The sequence below is a fragment of the Cryptomeria japonica genome, chromosome 11 (genome assembly GCF_030272615.1).
Source record: "Cryptomeria japonica chromosome 11, Sugi_1.0, whole genome shotgun sequence".
Classification (NCBI taxonomy): domain Eukaryota; kingdom Viridiplantae; phylum Streptophyta; class Pinopsida; order Cupressales; family Cupressaceae; genus Cryptomeria; species Cryptomeria japonica.
In genome coordinates, this window is record NC_081415.1 from 643098511 (window position 1) to 643108601 (window position 10091).

Here is a 10091-nt window from a genome sequence, read left to right on the forward strand (position 1 = left end):
ACTAAGCATACTCCTATCCCTCTCCATAAACATCTTGCTCATCCTCTCTAGAACTCCATTCTGTTGAGGGGTGTATGGAATGGTCTTGTGCCTCTCAATCCTATGGTCCTTAGAAAACCTAGAAATACCTACCAAGAAAAAACTCACCACCATTATTTTTCCTCAAACACTTAATATTTTTACTAGTTGGATTCTCAACAAGAGCCTTAAACTCCTACTAAAGACTACATATTTAATTTTGAGAAAATAAACAAATATCCTTCTATTGTAGTCATCAATGAAAGATACAAAATACATAGATTTTAAAATTTAAATAACGTTAACAAGATAAAAAAATATTAAAGATTTATCAATTTCAACAACCCAAAATATTTGAGAGAACTAGAGTAAAATTGAACATGAGTTTTTTACTTAATGCAGTGTCTACATAATTCTATCTCAAGAATAAAATTAACAAGCCCATTATTAAGACATTTATTTTTTAGGGTTTTAAGACCCTTCTCACTAATGTGACCAAGCATTTTTTGCAATAACATTATCTTCTCCATTGGGAGTTTCATCTTCAAAGCATTGGCACCCTTAGGTACCTAAAAAATAACAATCATCAGATGTAGAAGCAATAATAATATTCACAACTCAAGTCAATAGAGGTCATTAGGAAATGATAGAGACCTTTTGTATCTCTTAGGGATCATTGTTGAATAGTTCAAGACTCTATGATTCAAGAGTTTGGAACAGAGAGCTTAAGAACATGGCTCGAAGCTACACCTTTCTGAGGGTCAAGAGACAACTTGATGGAGCCCCCTTGGTTAAGGATTTTCTTCTTCAAGAGAATATCTTCTATAAATATGTATTCATATAATGTAATTAGAAAATTTTGGTGTGCAAGCCTTAAGGGGGGGCCCTAGGGAAAGTTTTAGGGTCAATGTAATAAGGGGGGAATGTTGGTGCAAACCTTAGTATATTACATTGTATAATATTATTTGGTTATAAAGGCCTAGTTATAGAACCATTTCCTCGTAACTGTGTTCTCCTTGTATAAATTCCTTACACATCACCTTTTGGCTCCTTCACAGGGATCATAAATTTAAAACTATTGCCTATTTTTTTTTTTTCCCTATCAAGTGACAAAAAGATGGTTTACTTAACAGGTTCCATAAAATGTTAGAAATTCCTCCAAATTCCATTTATAGCTACTTGAAGAACCTCCACGGAAGATAAGAAAATATTTTTAAATGCCAAATCCAAGCTAGAGCAATAACAAAAAGAGAGTTGGAACTTAAAATAATTTAACCTTAATTGCACATGGTCACATACTCACACACAATCAATAGCTTTGACAAACAATTTATGAAGAGTACAAAACCAAGTAACAAGAGTTGAAAAAGATTTTTACTCCATTTCACATCAGGGGAGTCATTTTTTACAGGAGGGACCAAGCTAATATAAAAATTGAAATATTGCGAATGATGGATACAAAGAGCAAGAGAAAATGAAACAAGTTTAGAAACTTATATTGATTACAACAAAATATTACATATTGTGTGAGCTTTAGCTCTAAGGAAATTCATATTAGACTACATTTAGAACACGGACTTTTATGGACTTGAATTCAAACTCAAAACATGTAGCTCTCATCTTATAGCTCACACGTTACACCATTATAAACTTTTCCTTCAATTTTGTGGAGTTGGACTCCCCAGAGAGAGTGAGTTTCAATACAAACCCCTACAACATATACAAATGTTATAGCATATGGTGGACAAAGACAACATAAAATAATTTAATTTATATTTGTTAACATTCATAAACCAGGAGAGGACGGTAGATGTGACAATGGACAGGTTGGAACAATTCATTCAAATCCAAGAAATATTTTTCTTCATTGTTGATCATAAATATTGAGATGTAGACTGCATATATGAAGGATACAAAGGATTTGGAATTAACAGAAGCGCCAAGTAAATATTAAAGTGTTGGTATTTTGGATGTGTTGCACTAGTTTTGTCATTGATGTCAACACTTGTCAACACTTGTCAACACTTATTAGCACTGGAGATATTTGGTTATGTTCACCGGCATGTTTAGTGACTTATGCACAGTCACTGGTATTTGGTTCACCGGTAGGTTATATTGTTCACCGGCACTGAGGATGATCTGTTATCATCTGGAGATTACTTGGTTATGTCAAAGACATTGTTTGGACACTTTGTTTTGGTGATTTGGTTATTGGTCTAATCGAGTTTTGCATATTTGTTGTTACCGGCAAATAGGTCTAGGTTATGGACTGACAAGCATTATCTATTCCAGATCAGCACAACATGTTATGGAGATGATTTATTATTATTGTAAATACATTAAGCCGACATGATTCATTACATATTGATTCATTTGTAATTGATTTTATTGTAATATTCTTAGTGAGCCGACCTACACATTTGATCTTAGGTTTTGGTATATATGTAAGATCTCATTTTTGAAATTGATATTGGGGAATTGAAGGTAATAGTGTTAGAGCATAAGGTATTTTTGGTATATGCAAATATAAGCAGAGCTATACATGCAGACATCATTTGAAGATTCAAGGAATATTTGGAGAAGGCAAATCAGAGCTTAACCGATACTGAATCCAGCATATGAAGATGTTATTCTGAGTAGTACATTATCATTGGATTTAACCATTCAATTGTAGTCAGTGTGACTCCCATTTTGTGATTGAGCAGTGAGCTCTAGGCAGTTGGCCTTTCTACATGTACAGACACCATATTGTACACACATACTATCTGCAGTAGTATCATCTGATTGTGGGTAAGGTTTCCCAGCATGGTTTTTCCCCTTACAGGGTTTCCATGTACAAATATTTGTGTCATGAGTTGTGGATGTTATTTGTCTTTCTGTTTGATGCATTAAACTTTACCGGTATTGCAATTAATTGTTAAACTATCAACCGGCATATAGTTTGGTTTACCAGTATCATGCATTAAGTTTGGCTAAGTTATATTTAGGTTGAAATTAATTGACAACTGATTCACCCCCTGCCCCCTCTCAGTTGCCTCCGAGTCCTAACATAAAGTGCATACAGAGGATACAAGATACAAAATTGACTATGTGGTGGTCTTAGTTGATATTATTTCCAACACTCGCTCTTAATCTCAACTACCAATTCTAATTTCCTTTTTGACTTCTTTCACTAATGCTTCAACATTTAAAATCTTCAAATACTAGAGATCAAACCTAGAAAATCACATGATGCTATTGGGATGCACTCACCATGAGTCTTGTCCCTTTTTGGTAACCTGTCCATTTAAGTTCAAGTGTGAAACACTTATTTTTAAAACACCTCCTATAGAGTGACACTATGAGTGCTCAAGGATCCTAGTGGACTTTGCTGGCCTCAAACATTGTAAACACAAAATATCTTAACATTCAACCATATTACTTCTTCACTTATCTTTTCACAACTTTAGACTTCTATCCTCCTTTAATCTTGATCTTTTTTATCAACTCTTCTTCCTTAATATGTTCTATAGACTTTAACAATACTCTTGTACATAGTCTTTCGTTCTCTCTCAACCTAGACACATACACATCCAACCTCCGCAAACTTTCTACAACCTCAAAATAGCTAAGAAATTTCCTTATTGAAAAATGGGCTTTAATTTAGAGTAGACCCTTCAAAAAGACACAACAAATCTTTGAAAATTATGATTTACCTCTACAACCTACCGTAGATGCTCAAAAGATTAAAAAAATCTAATCTCTCCTTGGATGGTAGCCTCTTCCCTTTAGCAACCTTCTCATATCTCTGTAGATCTTCATTATTCCTCTTAACACATCTTCAACTATCTTCTTGAAATTTACCTTTTTTATAGCTTTATGTGCTTTGCAATTCAACGACCTTCGATAAAATTGTATCTTATCTTCCAACAACTACGGCTGTATCAAACTTCTTTTGCAGATAACTGCACAAATCCTCTACTTGCAATCACTTCACAAACCTGTTTTGGCTCAAACTTTAGCAAGTTCAGAAGCACAATTATTTTTGCCTTTACCTTTAGGCTTCAGATTTTTCTTTTATTGATTTGTCTTTACCTTACTCACTATAGCTTCAACTATCCTCAAATCACCCTTCTAAATGGATTTCTTCCAAGCACTTTACTGACAAGTTTTAGACCTTTGATTATGCTTCCTTGCACACCTTTATCGAGTTGCTTGGCCTCTCTATAATTTGGCACCTCTCTGCTATTGCAGTTTCTTCTAATAACCCACAATCTTTTTTATCCTTTAGGAGCAATTATAACATCTAATACATTTGGGAAATCTAATTTTAGTGATAGATGTTGGAATATTGTTTATTAATTCCTCCCACTTGCATAGTTTTATGCTTTTAGTTTTTCAGCTTTATTTGGGATGATTATGCATAAAAGCTGTTTTAGTTTTTTAGTTTTAGTTTTTTGCTTTATTTCTAATAATACAAGTTCTAGATGTATCTAAAACCTCTAGATAATGAGGTAGTTGTAATTCTTTTTCTATCAGTTAGTCTGATCCTTGATTGGTTGATCAAGAAGCTCTTGTAATCTCTTGAATCAATAGAATAGTTTATTTGTGTTCCAATTTTATATTTCTTTCATTTGGTATCAGAGCAGGTTGTAGAATTTTAAGAAAGTTATCTGATTCAGAAAGATCGTGAGAAGTTGAAGATTTTTAAGAACCAGTTATAGAACTGAAGAAATTACTAAATCCAGTCATAGCTGAAGACAAAATAAGCAATCCATAGGAAGCAGCCAGAGGAGATCGGTGAAGATCACAAATCATTTTCGTGATATTTTTCCATTAGAAAGCCGCCCATGTTCAAAGGGTGAAGTTTTATTGAAGCCAACAAATTTCAATGTAGAAGCCACCTCCTAAATAAGGTGAAGTCAACCCTTGAAAGAGGAGATTGAAATCTAGCATAGATTATTAAGTTTGTAACCACCTCCGAAACAGGGAAGCCCTTTGTTTATAAGGTTGTTGAAGGAGAAAAAGACAACTATCGCAAATCATTAAAAATATTGATTTGTATGAAGAAGATCATGGATCTTGTAAATGTTTAAGAATTAGTCAAAGCCACCAACATGCAGTTGTGTGAAGAAGCCCAATAATGGTCTTTGAAGAAGGCCATAGTGTTTTTTGTGGAGAGAAGCCTTCTATGAGAGGAGAGAAGATCACAAGTTTTGTGAAAGCTGGAGAAATTATTTTAAGCCACCAATATGCAATCGTGTGAGGAAGCCAAATCCAAGCCTTAGAAAAGCCTTGAAGGAGTTAAGTCAAGAATTTGCAGTCTAAACATAGATCACCATATGATGGATCGTGGTAGGAGTTGAGCCTATTGAAGCCAAAGGAAAATACAATTGTTCGTGTTACGTCGATTAATGGTTGAAATTAAGGGGGAGATTGTTGGAATATTGTTTATTAATTCCTCCCACTTGCATAGTTTTATGCTTTTAGTTTTTCAGCTTTATTTGGGATGATTATGCATAAAAGTTGTTTTAGTTTTTTGCTTTATTTCTAATAATACAAGTTTTAGATGTATCTAAAACCTCTATATAATGAGGTAGTTGTAATTCTTTTTCTATCAGTTAGTTTGATCCTTGATCGGTTGATCAAGAAGCTCTTGTAATCTCTTGAAGCAATAGAATAGTTTATTTGTGTTCCAATTTTATATTTCTTTCAATAGATTATCACAAAGTCTCATTAAAATGTGAATAACAATTTTTAGTAGAAAACAATAATCTACACATGCGTGAGAGACCTACACATGACAACAACTTTCAATTTTAATAACCACTTTGACTTGGACGAATTGTTTCTTTAGTAGACTTTTGTTTCTTCTTTTTCTTCATTGCTTCACACAAGCACTTATACAGCTATACACTCATCTACTAGACCGACATCTTCTCTGTCTGCTTTTGCAAACACTCTGACTTTGTCCTTAATCTAGACTGGCTCGATTGGCTCCTACAAGTGAAAAACAAATTTCTCATTTCCTTCTCATGGATACAAATCCTCAGCTTTGGTACCACATGATGGACAGAGAGAATAAGAGAAAATGAAACAAATTTATAAAATTATATTAATTACAAAGAAAATATTACATATTGTCTGAGCTTTAGCTCTAAGGTAATTCAGACTAGACTACATTCAGCATACGCAGACTTTTATTGACTTGACTTCAAACTCAAAACTTGTAGCTTTCATCTTACAAATCATAGGTTACACCATTACAAACTTTTCATCTTAGAAATGTTACAACATACGGTGGACAGAGACAACATAAAATAATTTAATTTATATTTCTTAACATCCATAAAGTGAGAGGACGGTAGATGTGGCGATGGACAAGTTGGAACAATTCATTCAAATCCAAGAAAGATTTGTCTTCATTGCTAATCATAAATATTGAGATGCAGACAACAGATATGGAGGATACGAAGGATTTGAAATTGACAGAAGCTCCAGGCAAATTTTAATGTGCATACGGAGGATACAGGATACAAAATTTACTATATAGTGGAGGTAGTTGAGATTATTTCCAACAGTTGAGAATGACAAAAATTGGCCGTCGTACATTGGTGGCCCAATTTTGTTTCCTGAATTAGATAAAAGAGCAGGTATTTCAAAGCATACCCAATGTTGTTATAATAGATATTCCCAATAGCTCAAAAGAATACAAAATGGAATACAATATTTTTTCCAATTTCCTTCAGTTTCATTCTAATTGGAGCTAATAATAAGCAACATATCTACAATGACATCAAAATATCCGTAAACAAAAATTCATTTTTGAAAGAATTTGACATGCAAATGATGGGTAAATGCACGAAATAGAACCCTCGCCACTTGTCTCCAATTATATGAAACCATTACATTCAAATGATGGTGGAAGAGTGTCATACTTAAGCAGCTCTATTATTATCCATATTTTTGAAACTCTTATATACTACTAATATTCTTGCAATCATCAGATTTCTTTCTATTATAAGATATCTCTCCACATAATTTACCTATATTTTTTAAATATAGATAAACTAGTACTTGTAAGTCTAAAAGTCAAAACTTAATGTGTGATTTATAAGATACAAAATAATACACACTTAATATCCATTAATCCCCGCTCTGAATATGCTCGAAGCGAAAGTTATAACCATTTTTTATGAATCATTTATCTCTGCATTAGCATTGACGGCCGGCATTGCAGGTGAGCTTGTAGGAACTCTCCATACACAATACGCATGCATAAACAACTCTGCATCCTAACCCTCCATAGACTATGCCTTGACTGAGAAAAACCGAAAAGGATGCAGTGATTTTTGTTAACTCTGCAATATCAGAAATAAAATGCATGCCAATTTTAAACGGTTGTCTTTTTCTTAAAATTAGGCATAAATTTTTACGAAATTTTCACCCCTTGATCGTCAATCTTTCAATCGTTTGTGTCGATAATTACATACACAAAAATAGTGGTGCATCTATTTTTTATAAGCCATGGATAATTAATCATCATTCTGCATTTGGAACAAGCATAACAGTTATACCATCATGGCAGGATAAAAATACATAAGTCACAATATCACAGAGGTTTTATTTATTGACATTAGGTTGCACACATGTCACATGATGCATATTAACTACAAATCCCTGCAATCAAATCACAAATGAAAAAAATATATAAAACTTAATAATTGCTATCTATAAAAATTTACCAAAACCACTCCAAATCTAATTTAAAATCTCTACCTAAAAAACTCCTACTCTATAATTAAAATTAAGAATTTCATTTTTAATTGCACACTTGAATGACTATCTAACAGAAGGGAGGATACAACAACCGATACCACAATGAGACTAAGACGTGTACGGATACGATTTTTTGAGTTGGGAAGGGCGTGTTCGAAGGATTCAGGCAGGGGAAAAAAAAATGGACAAAATCTATTAGATATGTATCTATAAATATTTCATTTTAGATAGGGAACAGGTAAGACCAGACAAGTTATCTTGGAGTTTGATAATAGGTCTTCCACAAGAAACACGGTCAGATTGTATTATATGTACACCCAATCTGTTGAATGTAATTTTGATTGGCAGGCAGAATAAGGATGACAATGCTATGGTCTCTGGTCACAATGATATATGCATATAAACACTTCCAATATCTCTGCTTCATCTGCTAAAAGTGTTTTTTAATGCCAGCCGTAGATTTTGAGCTGATTTACCTTGCAGGGTGATCCAGCACCGTCTTCTTAATCCTGCAAAATTTGTCCACAACCATTACTTTGTTGTAGCAATTAAATCGGTTCGGTTGAAACAAGATTTTCTACAGCAGAGATTACATATAGGAATAATCAAATGTATTCAGAGTCATTACAATATATAGGAATAATGAAATATGCTCAGATTCATCATTAGAAAAGTAATTTTTTTAATTGTACTTCAATAGCAAAAAAGTATAACAGAGCAGCTACCAATTAAGACTGCTTCTCTACCGTAATAAATATAACCCACTTGAAATTAAAATAATAGTTTAGGCAAAAACATGTTTTATAAATAGTAATTATCAAGTTTTATAAATAGCAATTAGCAATTATCAAGTTTTATAATAGTTTGTCTGTATAATTTTTCAAGCAAATGAAATTTGCAGCTGCAAAGACATACTCTACAATCTTTTTCTCTCATCCAAGCGACCCACCAAATGGGATTTCTAAACTGCTAAGCACATTCATCAAATATATCACAAGAGGAATATTTTTTAGAGGCATTATCAATCTCTAATGACCTACTACTTCCCAATTATATTGAACATTCTTGCAGTGTCTTCCTTGCTTATTGAAAAATGTTGGACTAAATATAGTGACTTTAACCACCTTCTTGAAACTCAAAACCAAATCACCATCCTTAATAAAGAATGGACTATTATTTGCAATGCATAAATATATTGGTAGTGGAGGAGACCATAAGACTGCCCTTTTTTATCCATTCAAGTAAGTTAATTGGCATTTTTATGCTCACCCTTGCACTTGTTAAAAGAGGCTTTCATTTGTTTAGAATAATTCCTAACAAACTACTCACCTTAATTTCAAGATCCTTCTAACCTTTTGGATATATAAGAAAATCTATCATCCACGTCCTTGAATGTGGTAAGTCCCTTGCTGACTAAAGTTGAACCTTTCAGGTCATCAAATTGAGTTCCTTGTAAAGTAAGATTGAATGCAACAAAGAATCTATGACCTATCCTACCCTCTTCTCTCAAGTGTCATCTTTGAGATCTTATTTCTCTTAGAAATTTTTGTTATAGGCAGTCATCATACATGTATTAACACCTAAACTTCCTAAAAAGTGACACCACAACCATTGGCTCTATCTTTAGTATTTGGTCACCGGACTACCATACCTTCTATGGATGGTGAATCCAACAAATATCCTTTATTGATTGAGAAACCACCTTTTTTGTTATCTCTTGACATTAATTGTAAAAAAATTGTTACATTTTTTTTATTATAGCATTAACTATCTAAATAACTCTAGTAGTTGATACAAGTATTTAGTTAACCATTAATTCATATTATCTATCTTTTAAAAGGTGGGTATTTTTCCTTTTGCTATAACATAAAAACAAGGAGTACAATTTTTTCTTTAAAAATAGTCCGCAGAAGGCTCTTTCTATCATGAATGTTGTGGTGAAGTCAATTTTATAAAATTTTATTGTTGTAATTAATTTTTTGGCCTTCAAAAGTTAACTTTACAAGTAAATTTTAACAAGATATGAATTTCACCTTGATTATTAAAATTTTCTAGAAATTTTTTTGACACATCAAAATTTTACAAAGAATCCATCTATGCATGTGATTTTAAAATTCGGATAGCCATTTATTAAAAAATATAGAAATCATCATGCATTATAAATAGTTAATTTGGTATCCAACCAAAGCACAACTTGTAATATCTCTTCCACACACTTTTAGGAGGATCTATTTTTTAACATTAATCATTTTGTGGTTTTCTCTCATATTGAATCATGTGTGGTGTCTTGTGTGTTAGGATTAAGGTTCCACATA